General features: G+C 29.5%; 1 long non-coding RNA gene across 1 annotated transcript in view; it reads right to left on the bottom strand.

Moving 5' to 3' along the window:
- Positions 1-6,161: 6,161 nt before the first annotated feature.
- LOC145271106 (uncharacterized) overlaps positions 6,162-24,336 on the bottom strand; it is a 31,874-nt gene continuing 13,699 nt past the window's right edge. Inside the window, exon 2 of the long non-coding RNA XR_013865694.1 lies at positions 6,162-6,854. This is a non-coding gene — a long non-coding RNA (uncharacterized LOC145271106). The remainder of the gene's footprint in view (positions 6,855-24,336) is intronic.

The raw sequence follows: 24,336 nt of genomic DNA, 5'->3' as shown, positions 1-24,336 counted from the left end.
AACAGATATATCTTTTTCCCAATAAGAATATTAACTTGCGGTCATAGTTTTAAAATTACATTAACGACTATATGACGTCACTAAAATTTCCTTCTCTTTAACAGCGCCAGCCCTCCCCGTCCTTTTTGAATTTCCAACGTTCTTTTTCCGTTTCTCTGAAATAGAACTATGTCACACTGTGCACGTGAAACATTTTCAAATATTTTGTACTGGTATTTTTTGTTTCTTAATCTCATTCATCCAGAGGAAGTCTCAAAATAAAGACGAAACGTTGAAAGTTAACCTGTGTCTACAGTTAAATAATAATTTCTCACACCATTCAAACACCCCTGTAATAATTAACACATAACCTCAATCAATAAATTACATAAATAACACTCATTTCATTTCTGTTACAAACTTATATTTGAATTTCAACAGATATATCTTTTTCCCAATAAGAATATTGACTTGCGGTCATAGTTTTAAAATTACATTAACGACTATATGACGTCACTAAAATTTCCTTCTCTTTAACAGCGCCAGCCCTCCCCGTCCTTTTTGAATTTCCAACGTTCATTTTCCGTTTCTCTGAAATAGAACTACGTCACATTGTGCACATGAAACATTTTCAAATATTTTGTACTGGTATTTTTTGTTTCTTAATCTCATTCATCCAGAGGAAGTCTCGAAATAAAGACGAAACGTTGATGAACACATAATACAGTTTGTTCCTTTTTATTTTCTCTATTTTGTCGGAATACTATTTCCATTATTTTCATCATATATATATATATATATATATATCATGATTCTTTGAGGGGTACAAAATTGTATTATATATATATATATATATATATATATATATAATGCAATTTTGTACCCCTCAAAGAATCATTATATATATATATATATATATATATATATATATATATATATATATATATATATATATATATATATATGATGAAAATAATGGAAATATATATATATATATATATATATATATATATATATATATATTCCTGGTTTAGTTCCTCTTGGAACTTTACAATAATTATTGGAGCTAATACAATAGGACAACAAGAGTATGAAATGAAGACACAAAACTATATATAGGTAGATATAGAAAAGATCATTTATTGAATAATGGAATACAGGCAAAATTTGGGCGGTAGCCCTGGCATGAAGAGTCCCTTCTATCCCCCAAATTTTGCATTATTTTCCAGTATGACGGCCAAAATGTTTCAGTACGTTTTGTGATTGAAATTATTTGGCGTAGACTTTCATGCTGGTCACGTACCATTTCAATTGTCATGTCTGGATAACTTTTGATGTACTGCCCCATGCTTACTATGGTTGTTCTATATGCATGGTATGTTTAAGTGGTTCTATATGCATGGTAGTTGGCGTAGACTTTCATGCTGGTCAATTGTCATGTCTGGATAACTTATGATGTACTGCCCCATGCTTGCTATGGCTGTTCGCTATGCATGGTATATTTAAGTGAGGAATAAACTCCTTTATTTTCGTAATAAACTCATATTTTTGTAAGAAAATGACTTTTGTCAATTGTTATTGTTACAACAGTGTATTTACGAGAAGATGAATATTGATATAATATTGAAAAATATTGAAAATAATGTTGAAAAAATATTGAAAAAATATTTAAATATTGAAAAAATATTGAAATAATGTTGAAAAAATATTGAAATAATGTTGAAAAATATAATATTGAAATAATGTTGAAAAAATATTGAAAAAATATTGAAATAATGTTGAAATAATGTTGAAATAATATTGAAAAAATATTGAAATAATATTGAAAAAATATTGAAATAATGTTGAAATATTGAAAAAAAATATTGAAATAATATTGAAAAAATATTGAAATAATGTTGAAATAATATTGAAAAAATATTGAAAAAATAGTGAAATAATGTTGAAATAATGTTGAAATAATATTGAAAAAATAGTGAAATAATATTGAAAAAATATTGAAATAATGTTGAAATAATATTGAAAAAATATTGAAATAATATTGAAAAAATATTGAAATAATGTTGAAAAAATATTGAAATAATGTTGAAAAATATTTTAAAAATATTGAAATAATGTTGAAAAAATATTGAAATATTGAAAAAATATTGAAAAAATATTACTTTTTGTCTTTTTAATTTTACATCAGTTATGTGGAACAAAGTTGATTCCTATTCGAGGAAATATTTTATTTCATTACGACTAAAATTTATACAAGTTGTTAAAACTTCTATGTGCAAAAGTATAACTTTTGATGTTTTCATTTTATATCATGTAGCAAATATTTAATTTCATTACGATTAAAATTTATACAAATTAACAGTTTATTTACGAGATTAATATTCGAATAATATTGAAATAATTGACAAAAATATTACTTTTGGCTTTATATTTAAATTTATACAAGTTGTTAAAACTTCTATATACAAAAGTATAACTTTGGGGCTTTTCATTTTATATCATAGAGCAAATATTTCATTTCATTAAGATTAACACTTCTACTTTTTTGCACAACATTTTTGTCTTACGTCACCAACCAGTATTGCTTATTGTAAACTGAAGTTTTATTCAAAAATCTATTTTGATTTTCATTTGCATTCTAACGGCTTTTGCATATTTTTATGAACAACAACAACAACACATGTAACGAACACTAAACGTTGTAGTTTTTAAAAACTTGTTTTTTTCACTTTTTTCTCCCAGAAATTTTACTGAAGAATTTCCTTTAATTTTTTTTTACATGGTGGTCACCACTTATCAAGGCCCGGAAGCCACTCAGGGATAAGGGTTATTGCAAGTACAGTACATCAGTGTGGAGATTTGATGAAGTGTTTACTTAAGGGGGCGGTTCATTAGGAATTTGTAAACGTTGGACTTGAAGACATCCAAGTTGTAGTCAGGTGGGAAGCAGGCAGACGGAACAGAGTTCCACAGGCGTGCAGTTCTAAGAAAGAAGCTTTGTTCATGGAATCCACGGTTTGATTTAGGTACGGATAAAGAGTGGGGGAAATTTTTCACAGTGGATTCAGCTAGACGGGTGTTTTTCGTGAAAGATTGGTGAGGGGGGACCAGAGATTGGAGTTCAGACGAGCACCTGCCATGGAAATAACGTTAAAATAAGGATAAGCTCGCAACGTCTCTTCTGTGGGAGAGAGGTTGCAGGTTAGAGAAAAGGACATTCCCCACTAAGCCACGAAGTCTATTTTGTATTCTGTCAAGGCAGGATAGGCTGTTTTTAGCAGCTCCTGTCCAGATATTATATATATATATTTATTTGTCTACTTGCTCTTAAAACAATACAACTTATATCTTTTAGAGACTTTTTGTCGATTTTCAACAATGTTTACTTTCTCATATTACAGTCGCATTTTATTTGATCAACATAAGTTTTTTTTTTATCTTATTCTGTGTAATACTGTCTATATGAATAGAATAAGACACATATTTTGTAAGAATATGGCATTTAATCTGTTGAATATAACTTTTACTAATTGTGTGTTTTTCCGTATGTATCACTGAACTTGACCTATCACTGATTGTGCAAGAATGTGGCTTTCCCCTGGTTTTCTTTTTTTTCCTTTCTTTGAAGATTGTAATGCTGGTATGGGGCAGCCAAACCAGCTGCCAACATTTCCCCACTTTTTATTAAAACCAACCGAGAGCTTGTTTTAGTATCCTCACATCCTTAAGTGCAATTCAGTTTGAGTTCTTATATGTCTCACTAAGTCTGATTTTTGAGAACAAGAATATTCACACTTCACAAGAATGTGGTTTTTCTCCAGTGTGAGTTCTTATGTTTCATTAAATGTGATTTTAGAGAACAAGAAAATCCACACACATCACAAACATCTGGCTTTAGCTTTTTTTATTTAACTTCAGTAAGTTTTAAGAGATCAAGGGAGCTAACTCCTCCTGGAGCTAACACTTGATTCTGTTATGATTTAAATTTATATCCGAGGGCTCTTTTAAGAATAGATGTTGTTCCCTTTATGGCTGCTATTTGTATTTCGTTACAGCTTGGTCTTCCAGGGATTGCTTCTAAGTATTTATGAAGGTTCTTTTTTATTAACCCAGTTGCTCCTGTCACAACTGGTATAATGTTTATTTCTTTCAGAGACCATGTTTCTTTTAGATCATTTTTTAGGTCCTGACATTATGTTATCTTTTCCTGTTCTATTAAGGCCAAAGTCGTTTGGGATTGTGACATCGATAATGAGTGCAGTTCTTTCGGGCTTTTTCCATATTACAATATCTGGTTTGATAGCCTTGTCTTTTATGTATCTGCCCGCCTGTATGACTTTGTCATAGAACACAATCACTTTTCCATTCAATGTTATTGATGGTGGTTCATGTTCCCAGATGTTCGTTGCTCTGTCAAGTTGCATCTCTCCACAGATCTTCCAATGGACGTACTTTGTTGTGACAGGCAGTGTAAAGGCCATCTGTCAATAAGATTGGACATGCATTAGATGGCTTGGGCTCTCAACTGCTGAGTGGAAAAACCGGCATTGGCCATTTGCTTGTAGACCCACAATTTTTTTAAAATCCATTTGTGAGTAAGCCCTGATCTTGACTGGCTATAATGAGTCTTCTCTCATCAAATGGAAGTCTCCCGCTCTTGAGCCATTGGAATGAAGCATCTTTGTCTATATATTCCTGTTTAAGCTCCTCTAGGAACTTTCCTGTTTTTTTTTAATGTTGTTCCCATCCTTGTTTTTTTGTGTCTATCTCGATTTTGGTGCATTTCTTTCTCTTTTTTCTTGCAATCTGTATTGCTCGGCAGTATTTTCCAGTATGGCACCTCCAAAGTTTTCAGCAAGCTTCGTGACTGACGTTTGTTGGGGTAGGCGTTCATGGTGGTCCCTCACTATTTGTATTGACATATCTGTTGAGCTTTTAATATACTGCCCCATGCTTACTATGGTGGCTCGATATGCATGGTTTATTTCAGTGAGACTGAGGCCACCTTCTTTTCGTGATAGGTATATCCTGTCCATACATTGGTTTCGATATATTATTTGTATGCAAGGTTAGGAGTTTCCTAGTCTTTGTATCTAGCCTATAGATATTGCACTGAAACCAGTCAATAATACCAAACCCATATGTGATGACAGGAATTGCAAGTTGATTTATGGCAGTTATTTTGTTTTTCAGGCTTAATTCGGATTTGAGGATCTTTTTAAGGCGTGATGTGTATTCTTGTTCCACCTTATGTCACATTTTCTCATGCTCCACAGTTACATTCTCCTCTATTCCGAGGTACTTATATGTGGCATCCTCTCCTAGGTCTTCAATCAAGCTATCATTGAACTGAATATTTTCGGATGTCGTCTTTTTTCCTTTTTTATTTGTCAAATCCAAACTCCATGCAGACATGCTATCTAAAAGTCTATCAGAGAGACGAGCTGTTCTTCTCTTTTTGTTTTATTTTACTTCAGTCGTTTTGATGTCTTGGTCTTACTGGATTCCAGGGCAGAAATTTATCTTGTCTGGTGGAGTATCCAGCTTCGTTACTTGAGGTAACATCACTTGGTTCTCCAAATGTGTGTTTTCATATGGCTCATTAAATGTGATTTTTGAGAAAAAGAATATTCACATACTTGACAAAAATGTTGTCTTTCCCCAGTGTGAGTTCTTATATGGATCACTAAATTTGATTTTTGAGAAAAAGAATATCCACACACCTTACAAGAATGTGGCTTTTCCCCAGTGTGAGTTCGCATATGTCTCACTAAATTTGATTTTTCAGAACAAGAATATCCACATACTTGACAAGAATGTTTTTCCCCATAATGAGTTTTGATATGGTTCACTAAATTTGATTTTTTAGCGCAAGAGTATTCACACATTTGACAAGAATATGGCTTTTCCCCAGTGTGAGTCCTAATATGTCTCATTAAATTTGATTTTTCAGAACAAGAATATCCACACACTTTACAAGAATGTGGCTTTACCCCATTGTGAGTTCTCATATGTCTAACTAAATTTGATTTTTCAGAACAAGAATATTCACACACTTTACAAGAATGTGGCTTTTCCCCAGTGTGAGTTCTCATATGGCTCATTAAATGTGATTTTTGAGAAAAAGAATATCCACACACTTGACAAGAATGTGGCTTCTCCCCAGTGTGAGTTCTCATATGTTTCACTAAATCTGATTTTGTAGAGCAAGAATAGTCACATCCTTGACAACAATACGGCTTTTCCCCAGTATGAATTTTCATATGTTTCAAAAAGTCTGACTTCCAAGAAAAAGAATATCCACACACTTGACAAGAATGTGGCTTCTCCCCAGTATGTCTACTCATATTACTCATTAAGGTTGATTTGTGAGAAAAAGGATATTCAAACACTTCACAATTATATGACTTTTCCCCAGTGTGAGTTCTCACATGTTTCATTATTTTTTAAGAACAATAATATCCATAAACTTTACAACAATGTGGCTTTTTCCACCATGAGTTTTCATAAGTTTTTTTTTTAAATGCTATTGCAAAGAATTTAGCGTTCATAAGGGGCTATTTTTCCACGATATATTTTTAGAGTGATTGTTTTCGATATTAAAGAAGATATGGATTTTTTAAAAGTCACATACTTTTCTGATTCCTTATATTTGGACATTACACACATTTTTACAAACATTTATATTACTTTCAAGTCATGTTATGTTTTCACCAATGTTTAGCAAAATTCATTAAATAGTATTGTCCGGTAAATAGTAAATTTTCTCACAGATGTCGCCGTAATGTTCCAAATAAAGTAATAACTATTTTCAGCTTAATGTTTAAAGATCATGATCCTCCATTAAAATTGAAATAGGGTTCAATCACGAACATCTGAAAAAAATAATGAAGTTCAATATATTTAGTATTTGCATTAATATATTAATATTCAGTTTGTTTATTGTTGTCAATGTTATTAGATTAAACCACAACATCTTCATTTATTTCATATAAAACATTCATATAAAACACATCACAAAAATGACCGGATATTTTCAAACTTGACAAAGAGTAAGTCGATACAAGTAATGATTAAGTTATTATCTAGTTGAAATCATATTTATTGTTTTGTTATGATTTTCATCATAGTGAGAAGAGATATATTTGTATCATGAGTGTTTGAGGGGGTACAAACTTTATATATCGCAATCATGAAGGGAAAACTTAAATTCATGATTTAAAATGTTTAAAATAAAGTCAACGGGGTAGAGAGAAGAATAAAAATGAGAGTGTCAGCTGACCGGTTTCGCCTTTGCTTTATCGAGGTATTTGTTTTGGAGAAGAAAAAACCCAAATGGTAATTGAAAATATTTACAAGTAAAATCATGTTGCATTAAGTTATATATGGGGGGGGGGGGAAGAAAATGGGGGAAAGCAAATAAAGCAACGTTATATTACTCGAAGATTTTAGAAACTAATCACACTCAAACCTAAGAGGCATTCCTTCTGTTTACAAAAGGAAGGACTTTTTAACCAAACGTGACTAGTCTACAAGATCTTTAGATAAAATAATGAGTGAGCACGATTCAGGATTGAAAAAGAGTTTGTGCTAAAGTTTTTATAAGGTGCTCAATAATTGAAGACCCGTATTTGTTGAGAAGTACGTTTGTTGTTTAGTATATAACGTTTATGATTTTTGTAGGTTGAATTCTTCCATCAAATCTTAATGTTGTTCGACCCACATAGTCGGCACTGCAACTACATTCAAAATTATAAATTACATTATTATTATTACTATATGGGAGTATAACATCTTTTCGAGAGGGTGGCATTAATGTTCTCATAGAAAACACAACACGCACATTTGAAGCAAAATACAAATTTTGCACTCTTGAGCTGATTAGCTTTGCGAATTTTTTGCTTACAGTCCTCAGTGACGGTTTACACAAATTAAGTGGACATTTATTAACCGTTTTGAATTTAGTTACAGATAACCTCACTATTTTTGTTTGCATAACTGACCTAATCACATCCAGAGGGTACCCATTTTTGGATAGGATATCAGTAATTATTTTAAATTCCTCATCCAATTTTGATTTTGAGCAGATCATCAGGGCACGATGTGTTAGGGTCCAAATTAAATTTATCTTGCATTTTCGGGAGCAGAATGAATCCCAGCGCATATACAGTCCCATGAATGTAGGTTTACGGTATGCTGATGTAAGGTAACCGGATGGTGTTTCAATTACTAATACATTGCTATGGATGAGTTAAACTCTCCTTCATAAATATAACGTTGGATGCATTCTATTAAATAAGGAGAAAAATTGTTTGCATCTATTTGATCATCGAAGATAGAAAATATGTCGTCAACATATCGAAAATAGACCAAAGGTTTCATGGGCTCAGAGAGCAATTTCTTTTCATGGAAACTCACGAAAATATTTGCTATTATCGGCCCTAAAACTGAACCCATCGACACACCTATTTACCGATACATTACATTGTTGAACCTAAATCCAACAGATGTAGTGGCATATTTAATCAGTTCAACGATTATACTTTTAGAGATGGAAAGAGGCGATATCAAGTAAACAGGTTGCTAATGTCAAAAGAACACATACATTTATTAACAGCCTTTGAGATTTGAATAAAGTCTGCAAAATGAAATGAATCCTTCAAACAGTATTTACTGTAATATTTTAATACTGTATTATTTTAATACTGGTTGTAAAATATTTAAAATGCACTTTGCGACTTTATGCTGTGATGATCTTACCATAGACAAAATGGGCCTTAAAGGAATACCTTTTTAATTTTAATCTACTTTTTAATTTTTAGTCTACTCTCATTGACTATGCTCGATGGAAGCCATTCTTAACCCACTTCATTAATTCTTTTTGAAATTTGGTTTCTACGATCATGAGTTTCGACAAGGCTTATTTTCATAAATTTCTCCGAGTCGTTCAGTATGGTAGATATTTTGTCGACATAATCATGATAATTTAGTACTATAACCCCTGAACCATTAGATATTTTGTCAACATAATCATGATAATTTAATACTATAACCCCTGAACCATTATTCAGTCTAATAATTACTAATCATTTATTTTTTGTAGAGTTTTAATAACTGCATAATGTTCTTTGCATCATTTAAATTCCGAATGGGATATTGGTGTACTAGCATAGCTGTGAGCAAGGTCATTTAATCTTGCTTTTAAATCCCTTACTTTAATTTCAGACACTGGTGTAAGTTTCTCTACTTGGGCATTGAGGATTTCAAATTCAGAAAATACCTCTTCCTATTTAACTCCAGAATTCCAATGATCAAGTCTTAATAGTTCAGAGGGAGATAGATCATGGGGAGATAGATTTAAGACGTTCTTGCTAATATTGGAGTTGGTGGTACACCCAAACTTTTTGTATATTAAATGTTACAATTTACGAAGTAGTTTTGTATATTAAATGTTATAATTTAAGAAGTAGTTTTTTTATGACCACGTTCTTGTAAAATAACAATATACTTAGTGAACCGAATTTTATGAAGGCACGATAAAATACCGCTTCACTCCATAATTGCACATTTTATCTTTACACCTTTCAAAATTTACCGCTAATTAATCCAAATAATTATGAATGAAAGCATTTGCAATTTATATATACAATACTACAATATATATATATTTTATGAAGGCACGATAAAATACCGCTTCACTCCATAATTGCACATTTTATCTTTACACCTTTCAAAATTTACCGCTAATTAATCCAAATAATTATGAATGAAAGCATTTGCAATTTATATATACAATACTACAATATATATATATTTTATGAAGGCACGATAAAATACTGCTTCACTCCATAATTGCACATTTTATCTTTACACCTTTCAAAATTTACCGCTAATTTATCCAAATAATTATGAATGAAAGCATTTGCAATTTATATATACAATACTACAATATATATATATTTTATGAAGGCACGATAAAATACTGCTTCACTCCATAATTGCACATTTTATCTTTACACCTTTCAAAATTTACCGCTAATTAATCCAAATAATTATGAATGAAAGCATTTGCAATTTATATATACAATACTACAATATATATATATTTTATGAAGGCACGATAAAATACCGCTTCACTCCATAATTGCACATTTTATCTTTACACCTTTCAAAATTTACCGCTAATTAATCCAAATAATTATGAATGAAAGCATTTGCAATTTATATATACAATACTACAATATATATATATATTTTATGAAGGCACGATAAAATACTGCTTCACTCCATAATTGCACATTTTATCTTTACACCTTTCAAAATTTACCGCTAATTTATCCAAATAATTATGAATGAAAGCATTTGCAATTTATATATACAATACTACAATGTATATATATTTTATGAAGGCACGATAAAATACCGCTTCACTCCATAATTGCACATTTTATCTTTACACCTTTCAAAATTTACCGCTAATTAATCCAAATAATTATGAATGAAAGCATTTGCAATTTATATATACAATACTATAATATATATACATGTATCCTAATGTAACAATGAAAGTAAATTACCATACGTTCATCCAAAAATATTAGTATTCCGTTTGTTTATTGTTGTCAATGTTATTAGATTAAACACACAACACCTACATTTATTTAACGTAAAAAAGTTCATATAAGACGCATCACAAAAATGATCCGATATTTTCTTACTGATCCTGATCCTCCATTAAAATTGAAATCGGGTTCAATCAGGAACATCTGTAAAAAAATCATGACGTTCAATATATTTAGTATTTGCATTCAAATATTAGTATTCCGTTTGTTTATTATTGTCAGTATTATTAGATTGAACCACATTTATTTCATCTACAAAATCAAAAAACTTAGATTAAACACACACCACCTACATTTATTTAACGTAAAAAAGTTCATATAAGACGCATCACAATAATGACAAGATATTTTCAAGCTTGACACAGACTAAGTCGATACAAGTGTTGCTAAAGTTATTATCAAGTTGAAATAATATTTATTGTTTTGTTATGATTTTCATCATAGTGAGAAGAGATATATTTATATATACAATGCTACAATATATATACATATATTTTAATGTAACAATGAAAGTAAATTACATATGTCCATCCAAAAGGTATTTATTGCATAAACGTTTTTTGCTTTCTTCAAGCACGTACATATAACTGATATATAAATATGCAAAATTATCAAAAATATTGAAACATTTTCTTAATGTTTGGTTGGTTTATCTCCAACAAGACGCAAGTTTACTTGAAAAGGCTACAATGATATTCTATATATTTCTATTTTTATTCATTCATACGTTTTTCTCATATTTGTCAATCCTATTATTCCATCTACATTTGTTTGAGGGAATGTATCCAATCACATCTAATTCATCTGAACATAAAACTTATTTGTAACTACAATCGTTTAACTTATAAGTGTGTTAATGTTTCATCCGTCTTTAAATATTGGTATGAATAAATTTTTAGTTTACTAATTGTCAAATTCATCAGCAAATAATTTCAGAACATTAAAAAGGCTTCTTGAAAGAAGACAGGTTTTCCCAAACCTGCTAGAAAATTACATTTGCATATGCATTGAGTTGCATTGATTGTTGCAACATAGAGGCGACTACAAATAGAATAAAAATCATCTTAGACAAAAGGTTAAAAAAGAATCTTTAATCTAATACGTTCCGCCCATACGTTTAAGCTCTATCATGTCCCATCTCTACAATTTTGCATCACTATGTTTTGCAAATAATTTATAGAATGTGCTGATGAATATATAGTAATTCTACATCATATCGACGTAAATACTTTTACAACAGGTTTGTAACTGATCACCTTTTTTAATGTTGCATCTTTCAATATGAGTGACTAAATATTTAAATTACTGTGAAAAGAAAATATTAAACCTAACCATATTATCATATGATATTTCTGTAGTTTTAATCCCATATAGTTTTAGTCCCTTAGGTCCGACTGGCATTGTGACTTGTTTTGGAGAAGAAAAAAAATCAGTAAGAAAATTTCCGTTCATCCTTATTATTTAGGTTCTATTTTTATGTGGATCTATCTTTCTATATATTTATATATCTATGTGTATCCATCAGCATGTACTGTGATGAATATATATTAATTGTACCCCCTGACGTACATACTTCGAATTAACCTGACAATCAGCAAAATCTCACACCTTCACTATTTATGTCGCTATATACCGGAAAAGTCAAACAGTTTTTTCACTCAGTCTGCTAAACTCTGGAATTCTGTCTCCGTTTCTGATTCCTTGAGTGTACTAAAATGCAGTAGTTTAAATGTAATGTGAACAAACATCTCGGTACTCTTCTGTTAGTAATAATCCCAAATAGTAGTCCCTTACATTTAGGTAGTAATACGCCTTATTTAGGATGAAAAGAGTAGCAAAAATGTCTTGAATGTTTGATCTTTAAATATTTGTTCATTCCTAATTGATACAAACATCAAAATATTTTTAACAACAGGTTTGTAACTTATCACCGTGTTGAATGTTTTATTTTTAAATATCTGTTGATCCCTAATTGATATGAACGGCAAAATATTTTTAATAGCAGGTGTGTAAATTATCACCGTATTGAATGTTTTATCTTTAAACTAGCGAGGGGTACCCGGCGTTGCCCGGGTGTTTGTTGGTGTGTGTGGAAACTCCGGGGGTGGGGAGGTTAAAAAATTCAGTATGAGGATCGAACCTGAACACTTGAGGCAAAGTTGTAAATTAAAGTGTGAAAAAAAACGTGCAACGTTAATGATTGCCCCACTGCGAGATGCTGACGGAAACACGTTTGAATTTATTTAATCGCTTGGATTTGGCAGGTGCCCGTTTTAATGAGTTAATGAGGTCAAGTTTGACTGCGGGATTTTTATTTTCCCAAGATGTTATAGGAAAAATAGCACATCCACATGCGTTGAGCGACAAATGTTGAATATTTATCTTCTCGAAATCGAGGAAATTAAATAGACAGACGAGCTTCGTTGTTAACTGTGAGATATTATGATTTATATGTGATATAAAATTTTTTAAAAGTTGTGAAGCGACCGACCGCTTCTCTGAAAAAAGCCTTTTGTAGACATACAGAAAAAGCGAACACACATACAAACATACATACATTTTCGCTTTTATATTTATAGATATCTGTTCATCCCTAATTGATATGAACGTCAAAATATTTTTAATAACAGGTTTGCAACTTATCACTGTGTTGAATGTTTTATCTTTAAATATTAGTATGATTAAATATTTAAATTACTGTAAACAGATAATTAATATTAAACTTAACTATGCTATCCCTGTAGTTTTATCTTTAAATATTAGTATGATTAAATATTTAAATTACTGTAAACAAATAATTAATATTAAACCTAACTATGCTATCCCTGTAGTTTTATTTCCATACAGAAGTTCCTTTGGTTTGAGTGGCATTGCGACTTGTTTTGGTTTAAAAATGTAAAAACATTATTCTAAGCAGATAATATGGTTAACAATTAATTATCGTAGGATACCCCTTTAGTTTTAGTCCAATATTTAAACCCCTTAGGTCTAGATGGTATTGTGCATCTATTGCGATAAAAAAACAATAAAAAAAAAATTCCATTTATCCTTATTTAATTTGAACATAAAAATTATTTGCAACCAGATGCGTTTGACTTAACAACGTTTTCATGTTTTATGTTTAATGCTGAGATTTTACTTGCTTGGGATAACTACATCTATTTATTCTCATATATTTCTGAATTTGTCAATCCTATTTTAACAAGTTTATAGTTTGGGAACATAAATATCCGTTTACACCCAATGCAACTCAGTATTAAATTATTTTGTAACTGGATATGTTAAACTTGGAGTTTTAAATTTTATTTTTGAATGTCGCGAAGATTATTATTGTTTAAATTACTATAAACAGATAATGAACATTAGATATATTTCAATTGCTAAATAAGTAAATATTTCGATTAAAAGAAAGAGAATGATAAACAGCACCGTAAAACATACGTCATTTATGAGTTAATTGCAAACTAAAACAAATTAAGAAGAGAATAATAGATGACATTGTAAAATCATTGATTAGTTTATTGCAAACTTAAGTAAATTAAAACAATTCAAATAGATTTTTGTCAAACATAACCTAATCTCTACACAAAGTAATCCTGTATATTATATGTGATTATATATATACTTTTAAGATTAAAATATAACACTGTAAAATTTAAGAGATACCAAACAGAAAAAAAGCATGCAGTTCAAAAACGTAATATCTAGTGCCATTAGTTCAGTGCCAGCTATATTATGTTCTATTACGTTCAAGTCAACAAGTACAGTGATTCAGAACACCAAAAAAAAGAAGAAAAAGCATGCAGTTCAAAAACGTAATATGTAGGGCCATTAGTTCAGTGCCAGCTATATTATGTTCTATTACGTTCAAGTCAACAAGTGCAGTGATCCAGAACACCAAAAAAGAAAAAAAAAACATGCAGTTCAAAAACGTGAAAAAAAAGTTCATATTTTTTAAAATTAAAAAGAATGGACGGTACAATAACACCGTCATAAAAATTGACCAAATAAAAATTGTTCATTAAAAATATGCACACGAGATACGTTTCTGTTATACAAAAAAATGGTTCATTAAAAATATGCACACAAGATAGGTTTCTGTAAATAAAAACAAAAAAATATTTTCGTAAATCTTTACTATCTAGCCCAGCATAGTTTACCTCCTAAATATTCAAAAGGTACTTTTTTTTTTTAGATTTCAACCACCCTTAAAATATATGCACAGAAGTAATTAAAAAATATTTTAGATTTTAGAGTAGGGGATAACTTTCCGATATAAATTACACATAAAATAAACACCTTCTTCATGGCCATTTTGCGGTGAACCAGGCATGATATACGTTGCAGTTTCTAATTTTTGCAGCAATTTTTTGGCTTTCTTACGTTTCTTAAAGAGGGATTAGAGACAACGTGTTGTTAATTATTCAGAATGAAGGACTCCCGGAAGTGGTGCCGATTTGTAGGAACTGACCGTGGAGTCACAAACGTGTAACTTGTTGTGAGTCGATGTTCACCAATGCATAATCAAGATCTATTATTTTGAATGAATCTTTTGAAGTCGAAAGTAGTAGAGTATCCGAATGATCGTTAAAGGTAAACTCAACAAGAATGCAGATTAATAGAAAGTTCCCAGCAAGACACACATCCTCACATACATGAAATAAAAATATAGAAATAACTCCAAAAAATAATCACAAAAAACTCGAAATCACTGTATTAATATGAAATAACATTTATTTACATGTTAAGAATATTAATTCAAACTGTTACAACGTTAATCTTTTCTTGTAACGAGTGTTCATTATGCAGGATTAGCTAAATGAGCATGGAATTGAAAATTATTGATTTTATGAACGTGGCTTGAAATGAATGTGAATAGTTTTGAGAGGAAAACAATTATTAAACAAAATGCGTGTGTGTTCATCACATAAGAAAACGGTAGTTTGAAATAACATTTTAAAAAGAATGAAGTCTTGTTCAATGTTGTAATTTTCCATGATGAGAATTAAGTTACATATGAATGCCGTGCAAATTCAATTCGGGATTTTAACGCCCTTCCCCCTCGTGGCAGAGTTTTTTCTACATGGAAGTCACCACTTATCAAGTCCCGGAAGCCACTAGTGGATAAGGGTTAATGGATATACGTTGTGTACAGTAATCAATGGGATAATATCGTTAGTAATGGAGATTTGGTAAAGTGTCTTACTTAAGGGGTCGGGTTATCAGGAATTTGTTTATGTTGGACTTGAAGACATCCAAGTTGTAGTCAGGTGGGAAACAGGCAGACAAAAGAGAGTTCCACTCTTTCACTTAACAAGTTAATAATTGGGTATTTTAGACAAAAAACGAAAAAATGGTCCAAAATCAAATAAATAACCAATGATTGTTACCAAAGGCAACATAAGTACCTCTTCTACCAACTTGGGTAAACTTGTTTTAACTTATTTTGAAGCGTTTATTTACTTCAATATACATACCGAGTCTTAGGTTAGAATTAAAAAAATTAACTGAAAAGTCACAAAAGTCCTGATAATCAATTCAAAAATCGAGTATTAAACAAAATACTAAAAAAATCACCAAATAAATGTCACGATGACATTTTTCGCCAACTTTTGTTATGCCCAACAATTTTTTACAACATTTTTGGTTTTGTAAAGTGGAAGTACAGAATAGTTAACAACACATAGGATCTAATCTAGGCACCGCCAAAACTATCTTTGTTTTTTTTTAATTGTTAAATTGAAGTACAGAATAGTTAACAACGTATAGGATCTAATCTAGGCACCGACAAAACTATCTTTATTTTGTTTTTTAATTGTTAAATGGAAGTACAGAATAGTTAACAACATATAGGATCTAATCTAGGCACCGACAAAACTATCTTTATTTTGTTTTTTAATTGTTAAATGGAAGTACAGAATAGTTAACAACATATAGGATCTAATCTAGGCACCGACAAAACTATCTTTATTTTGTTTTTTAATTGTTAAATGGAAGTACAGAATAGTTAACAACATATAGGATCTAATCTAGGCACCGACAAAACTATCTTTATTTTGTTTTTTAATTGTTAAATTGAAGTACAGAATAGTTAACAACATATAGGATCTAATCTAGGCACCGACAAAACTATCTTTATTTTGTTTTTTAATTGTTAAATGGAAGTACAGAATAGTTAACAACACATAGGATCTAATCTAGGCACCGACAAAACTATCTTTATTTTGTTTTTTAATTGTTAAATGGAAGTACAGAATAGTTAACAACACATAGGATCTAATCTAGGCACCGACAAAACTATCTTTATTTTGTTTTTTAATTGTTAAATTGAAGTACAGAATAGTTAACAACACATAGGATCTAATCTAGGCACCGACAAAACTATCTTTGTTTTTTTTTTAATTGTTAAATGGAAGTACAGAATAGTTAACAACACATAGGATCTAATCTAGGCACCGACAAAACTATCTTTATTTTGTTTTTAAATTGTTAAATGGAAGTACAGAATAGTTAACAACATATAGGATCTAATCTAGGCACCGACAAAACTATCTTTATTTTGTTTTTAAATTGTTAAATGGAAGTACAGAATAGTTAACAACACATAGGATCTAATCTAGGCACCGACAAAACTATCTTTATTTTGTTTTTAAATTGTTAAATTGAAGTACAGAATAGTTAACAACACATAGGATCTAATCTAGGCACCGACAAAACTATCTTTATTTTGTTTTTAAATTGTTAAATTGAAGTACAGAATAGTTAACAACATATAGGATCTAATCTAGGCACCGCCAAAACTATCTTTATTTTGTTTTTAAATTGTTAAATTGAAGTACAGAATAGTTAACAACACATAGGATCTAATCTAGGCACCGACAAAACTATCTTTATTTTGTTTTTTAATTGTTAAATGGAAGTACAGAATAGTTAACAACATATAGAATCTAATCTAGGCACCGACAAAACTATCTTTATTTTGTTTTTAAATTGTTAAATTGAAGTACAGAATAGTTAACAACACATAGGATCTAATCTAGGCACCGACAAAACTATCTTTATTTTGTTTTTAAATTGTTAAATTGAAGTACAGAATAGTTAACAACATATAGGATCTAATCTAGGCACCGCCAAAACTATCTTTATTTTGTTTTTAAATTGTTAAATTGAAGTACAGAATAGTTAACAACACATAGGATCTAATCTAGGCACCGACAAAACTATCTTTATTTTGTTTTTTAATTGTTAAATGGAAGTACAGAATAGTTAACAACATATAGGATCTAATCTAGGCACCGCCAAAACTATCTTTATTTTGTTTTTAAATTGTTAAATTGAAGTACAGAATAGTTAACAACACATGGGATCTAATCTAGGCACCGACAAAACTATCTTTATTTTGTTTTTTAATTGTTAAATGGAAGTACAGAATAGTTAACAACATATAGAATCTAATCTAGGCACCGACAAAACTATCTTTATTTTGTTTTTTAATTGTTAAATGGAAGTACAGAATAGTTAACAACACATAGGATCTAATCTAGGCACCGACAAAACTATCTTTATTTTGTTTTTTAATTGTTAAATGGAAGTACAGAATAGTTAACAACATATAGAATCTAATCTAGGCACCGCCAAAACTATCTTTGTTTTTTTTTAAATTGTTAAATGGAAGTACAGAATAGTTAACAACGTATAGAATCTAATCTAGGCACCGACAAAACTATCTTTATTTTGTTTTTTAATTGTTAAATTGAAGTACAGAATAGTTAACAACATATAGGATCTAATCTAGGCACCGACAAAACTATCTTTATTTTGTTTTTTAATCGTTAAATTGAAGTACAGAATAGTTAACAACATATAGGATCTAATCTAGGCACCGACAAAACTATCTTTATTTTGTTTTTTAATTGTTAAATTGAAGTACAGAATAGTTAACAACATATAGGATCTAATCTAGGCACCGACAAAACTATCTTTATTTTGTTTTTTAATTGTTAAATTGAAGTACAGAATAGTTAACAACATATAGGATCTAATCTAGGCACCGACAAAACTATCTTTATTTTGTTTTTTAATTGTTAAATTGAAGTACAGAATAGTTAACAACGTATAGGATCTAATCTAGGCACCGACAAAACTATCTTTATTTTGTTTTTTAATTGTTAAATTGAAGTACAGAATAGTTAACAACATATAGGATCTAATCTAGGCACCGACAAAACTATCTTTATTTTGTTTTTTAATTGTTAAATGGAAGTACAGAATAGTTAACAACACATAGGATCTAATCTAGGCACCGACAAAACTATCTTTATTTTGTTTTTTAATTGTTAAATGGAAGTACAAAATAGTTAACAACACATAGGATCTAATCTAGGCACCGACAAAACTATCTTTATTTTGTTTTTTAATTGTTAAATGGAAGTACAGAATAGTTAACAACATATAGGATCTAATCTAGGCACCGACAAAACTATCTTTGTTTTTTTTTAAATTGTTAAATTGAAGTACAGAATAGTTAACAACACATAGGATCTAATCTAGGCACCGACAAAACTATCTTTATTTTGTTTTTTAATTGTTAAATTGATTTACAGAATAGTTAACAACGTACAGAATCTAATCTAGGCACCGACAAAACTATCTTTATTTTTTTTTAATTGTTAAATGGAAGTACAGAATAGTTAACAACATATAGGATCAAATCTAGGCACCGACAAAACTATCTTTATTTTGTTTTTTAATTGTTAAATGGAAGTACAGAATAGTTAACAACATATAGGATCTAATCTAGGCACCGACAAAACTATCTTTATTTTGTTTTTTAATTGTTAAATGGAAGTACAGAATAGTTAACAACGTATAGAATCTAATCTAGGAACCGACAAAACTATCTTTATTTTGTTTTTTAATTGTTAAATGGAAGTACAGAATAGTTAACAACATATAGGATCTAATCTAGGCACCGACAAAACTATCTTTATTTTGTTTTTTAATTGTTAAATGGAAGTACAGAATAGTTAACAACATATAGGATCTAATCTAGGCACCGACAAAACTATCTTTGTTTTGTTTTTTAATTGTTAAATGGAAGTACAGAATAGTTAACAACATATAGGATCTAATCTAGGCACCGACAAAACTATCTTTATTTTGTTTTTTAATTGTTAAATTGAAGTACAGAATAGTTAACAACATATAGGATCTAATCTAGGCACCGACAAAACTATCTTTATTTTGTTTTTTAATTGTTAAATTGAAGTACAGAATAGTTAACAACATATAGGATCTAATCTAGGCACCGACAAAACTATCTTTATTTTGTTTTTTAATTGTTAAATGGAAGTACAGAATAGTTAACAACGTATAGAATCTAATCTAGGCACCGACAAAACTATCTTTATTTTGTTTTTTAATTGTTAAATTGAAGTACAGAATAGTTAACAACACATAGGATCTAATCTAGGCACCGACAAAACTATCTTTATTTTGTTTTTTAATTGTTAAATTGAAGTACAGAATAGTTAACAACATATAGGATCTAATCTAGGCACCGACAAAACTATCTTTATTTTGTTTTTTAATTGTTAAATGGAAGTACAGAATAGTTAACAACATATAGGATCTAATCTAGGCACCGACAAAACTATCTTTATTTTGTTTTTTAATTGTTAAATGGAAGTACAGAATAGTTAACAACGTATAGGATCTAATCTAGGCACCGACAAAACTATCTTTATTTTGTTTTTTAATTGTTAAATGGAAGTACAGAATAGTTAACAACGTATAGGATCTAATCTAGGCACCGACAAAACTATCTTTATTTTGTTTTTTAATTGTTAAATTGAAGTACAGAATAGTTAACAACATATAGGATCTAATCTAGGCACCGACAAAACTATCTTTATTTTGTTTTTTAATTGTTAAATGGAAGTACAGAATAGTTAACAACGTATAGGATCTAATCTAGGCACCGACAAAACTATCTTTATTTTGTTTTTTAATTGTTAAATTGAAGTACAGAATAGTTAACAACGTATAGGATCTAATCTAGGCACCGACAAAACTATCTTTATTTTGTTTTTTAATTGTTAAATTGAAGTACAAAATAGTTAACAACGTATAGGATCTAATCTAGGCACCGACAAAACTATCTTTATTTTGTTTTTTAATTGTTAAATGGAAGTACAGAATAGTTAACAACGTATAGGATCTAATCTAGGCACCGACAAAACTATCTTTATTTTGTTTTTTAATTGTTAAATGGAAGTACAGAATAGTTAACAACATATAGGATCTAATCTAGGCACCGACAAAACTATCTTTATTTTGTTTTTTAATTGTTAAATGGAAGTACAGAATAGTTAACAACGTATAGGATCTAATCTAGGCACCGACAAAACTATCTTTATTTTGTTTTTTAATTGTTAAATTGAAGTACAGAATAGTTAACAACATATAGGATCTAATCTAGGCACCGACAAAACTATCTTTATTTTGTTTTTTAATTGTTAAATGGAAGTACAGAATAGTTAACAACATATAGGATCTAATCTAGGCACCGACAAAACTATCTTTATTTTGTTTTTTAATTGTTAAATGGAAGTACAGAATAGTTAACAACATATAGGATCTAATCAAGGCACCGACAAAACTATCTTTATTTTGTTTTTTAATTGTTAAATTGAAGTACAGAATAGTTAACAACACATAGGATCTAATCAAGGCACCGACAAAACTATCTTTATTTTGTTTTTTAATTGTTAAATGGAAGTACAGAATAGTTAACAACACATAGGATCTAATCTAGGCACCGACAAAACTATATTTATTTTGTTTTTTAATTGTTAAATGGAAGTACAGAATAGTTAACAACATATAGGATCTAATCTAGGCACCGACAAAACTATCTTTATTTTGTTTTTTAATTGTTAAATGGAAGTACAGAATAGTTAACAACACATAGGATCTAATCTAGGCACCGACAAAACTATCTTTATTTTGTTTTTTAATTGTTAAATGGAAGTACAGAATAGTTAACAACATATAGGATCTAATCTAGGCACCGACAAAACTATCTTTATTTTGTTTTTTAATTGTTAAATGGAAGTACAGAATAGTTAACAACATATAGAATCTAATCTAGGCACCGACAAAACTATCTTTATTTTGTTTTTTAATTGTTAAATGGAAGTACAGAATAGTTAACAACATATAGGATCTAATCTAGGCACCGACAAAACTATCTTTATTTTGTTTTTTAATTGTTAAATGAAAGTACAGAATAGTTAACAACATATAGGATCTAATCTAGGCACCGACAAAACTATCTTTATTTTGTTTTTAAATTGTTAAATGGAAGTACAGAATAGTTAACAACATATAGAATCTAATCTAGGCACCGACAAAACTATCTTTATTTTGTTTTTTAATTGTTAAATGGAAGTACAGAATAGTTAACAACACATAGGATCTAATCTAGGCACCGACAAAACTATCTTTATTTTGTTTTTTAATTGTTAAATGGAAGTACAGAATAGTTAACAACACATAGGATCTAATCTAGGCACCGACAAAACTATCTTTATTTTGTTTTTTAATTGTTAAATGGAAGTACAGAATAGTTAACAACATATAGAATCTAATCTAGGCACCGACAAAACTATCTTTATTTTGTTTTTTAATTGTTAAATGGAAGTACAGAATAGTTAACAACATATAGAATCTAATCTAGGCACCGACAAAACTATCTTTATTTTGTTTTTTAATTGTTAAATTGAAGTACAGAATAGTTAACAACATATAGGATCTAATCTAGGCACCGACAAAACTATCTTTATTTTGTTTTTTAATTGTTAAATGGAAGTACAGAATAGTTAACAACATATAGAATCTAATCTAGGCACCGACAAAACTATCTTTATTTTGTTTTTTAATTGTTAAATGGAAGTACAGAATAGATAACAATATATAGGATCTAATCTAGGCACCGACAAAACTATCTTTATTTTGTTTTTTAATTGTTAAATTGAAGTACAGAATAGTTAACAACATATAGAATCTAATCTAGGCACCGACAAAACTATCTTTATTTTGTTTTTTAATTGTTAAATGGAAGTACAGAATAGTTAACAACATATAGAATCTAATCTAGGCACCGACAAAACTATCTTTATTTTGTTTTTTAATTGTTAAATGGAAGTACAGAATAGTTAACAACATATAGGATCTAATCTAGGCACCGACAAAACTATCTTTATTTTGTTTTTTAATTGTTAAATGGAAGTACAGAATAGTTAACAACGTATAGAATCTAATCTAGGAACCGACAAAACTATCTTTATTTTGTTTTTTAATTGTTAAATGGAAGTACAGAATAGTTAACAACATATAGGATCTAATCTAGGCACCGACAAAACTATCTTTATTTTGTTTTTTAATTGTTAAATGGAAGTACAGAATAGTTAACAACATATAGGATCTAATCTAGGCACCGACAAAACTATCTTTGTTTTGTTTTTTAATTGTTAAATGGAAGTACAGAATAGTTAACAACATATAGGATCTAATCTAGGCACCGACAAAACTATCTTTATTTTGTTTTTTAATTGTTAAATAGAAGTACAGAATAGTTAACAACATATAGGATCTAATCAAGGCACCGACAAAACTATCTTTATTTTGTTTTTTAATTGTTAAATTGAAGTACAGAATAGTTAACAACATATAGGATCTAATCTAGGCACCGACAAAACTATCTTTATTTTGTTTTTTAATTGTTAAATGGAAGTACAGAATAGTTAACAACGTATAGAATCTAATCTAGGCACCGACAAAACTATCTTTATTTTGTTTTTTTAATTGTTAAATTGAAGTACAGAATAGTTAACAACACATAGGATCTAATCTAGGCACCGACAAAACTATCTTTATTTTGTTTTTTAATTGTTAAATTGAAGTACAGAATAGTTAACAACATATAGGATCTAATCTAGGCACCGACAAAACTATCTTTATTTTGTTTTTTAATTGTTAAATGGAAGTACAGAATAGTTAACAACATATAGGATCTAATCTAGGCACCGACAAAACTATCTTTATTTTGTTTTTTAATTGTTAAATGGAAGTACAGAATAGTTAACAACGTATAGGATCTAATCTAGGCACCGACAAAACTATCTTTATTTTGTTTTTTAATTGTTAAATGGAAGTACAGAATAGTTAACAACGTATAGGATCTAATCTAGGCACCGACAAAACTATCTTTATTTTGTTTTTTAATTGTTAAATTGAAGTACAGAATAGTTAACAACATATAGGATCTAATCTAGGCACCGACAAAACTATCTTTATTTTGTTTTTTAATTGTTAAATGGAAGTACAGAATAGTTAACAACGTATAGGATCTAATCTAGGCACCGACAAAACTATCTTTATTTTGTTTTTTAATTGTTAAATTGAAGTACAGAATAGTTAACAACGTATAGGATCTAATCTAGGCACCGACAAAACTATCTTTATTTTGTTTTTTAATTGTTAAATTGAAGTACAAAATAGTTAACAACGTATAGGATCTAATCTAGGCACCGACAAAACTATCTTTATTTTGTTTTTTAATTGTTAAATGGAAGTACAGAATAGTTAACAACGTATAGGATCTAATCTAGGCACCGACAAAACTATCTTTATTTTGTTTTTTAATTGTTAAATGGAAGTACAGAATAGTTAA

This window comes from Euprymna scolopes, chromosome 46 (assembly GCF_053919585.1).
Source record: "Euprymna scolopes isolate OS-2025 chromosome 46, ASM5391958v1, whole genome shotgun sequence".
Taxonomy (NCBI): Eukaryota; Metazoa; Mollusca; class Cephalopoda; order Sepiida; family Sepiolidae; genus Euprymna; species Euprymna scolopes.
The sequence above is the reverse complement of the archived record's forward strand: the minus strand, read 5'-3'. Positions and strand labels throughout refer to the sequence as shown.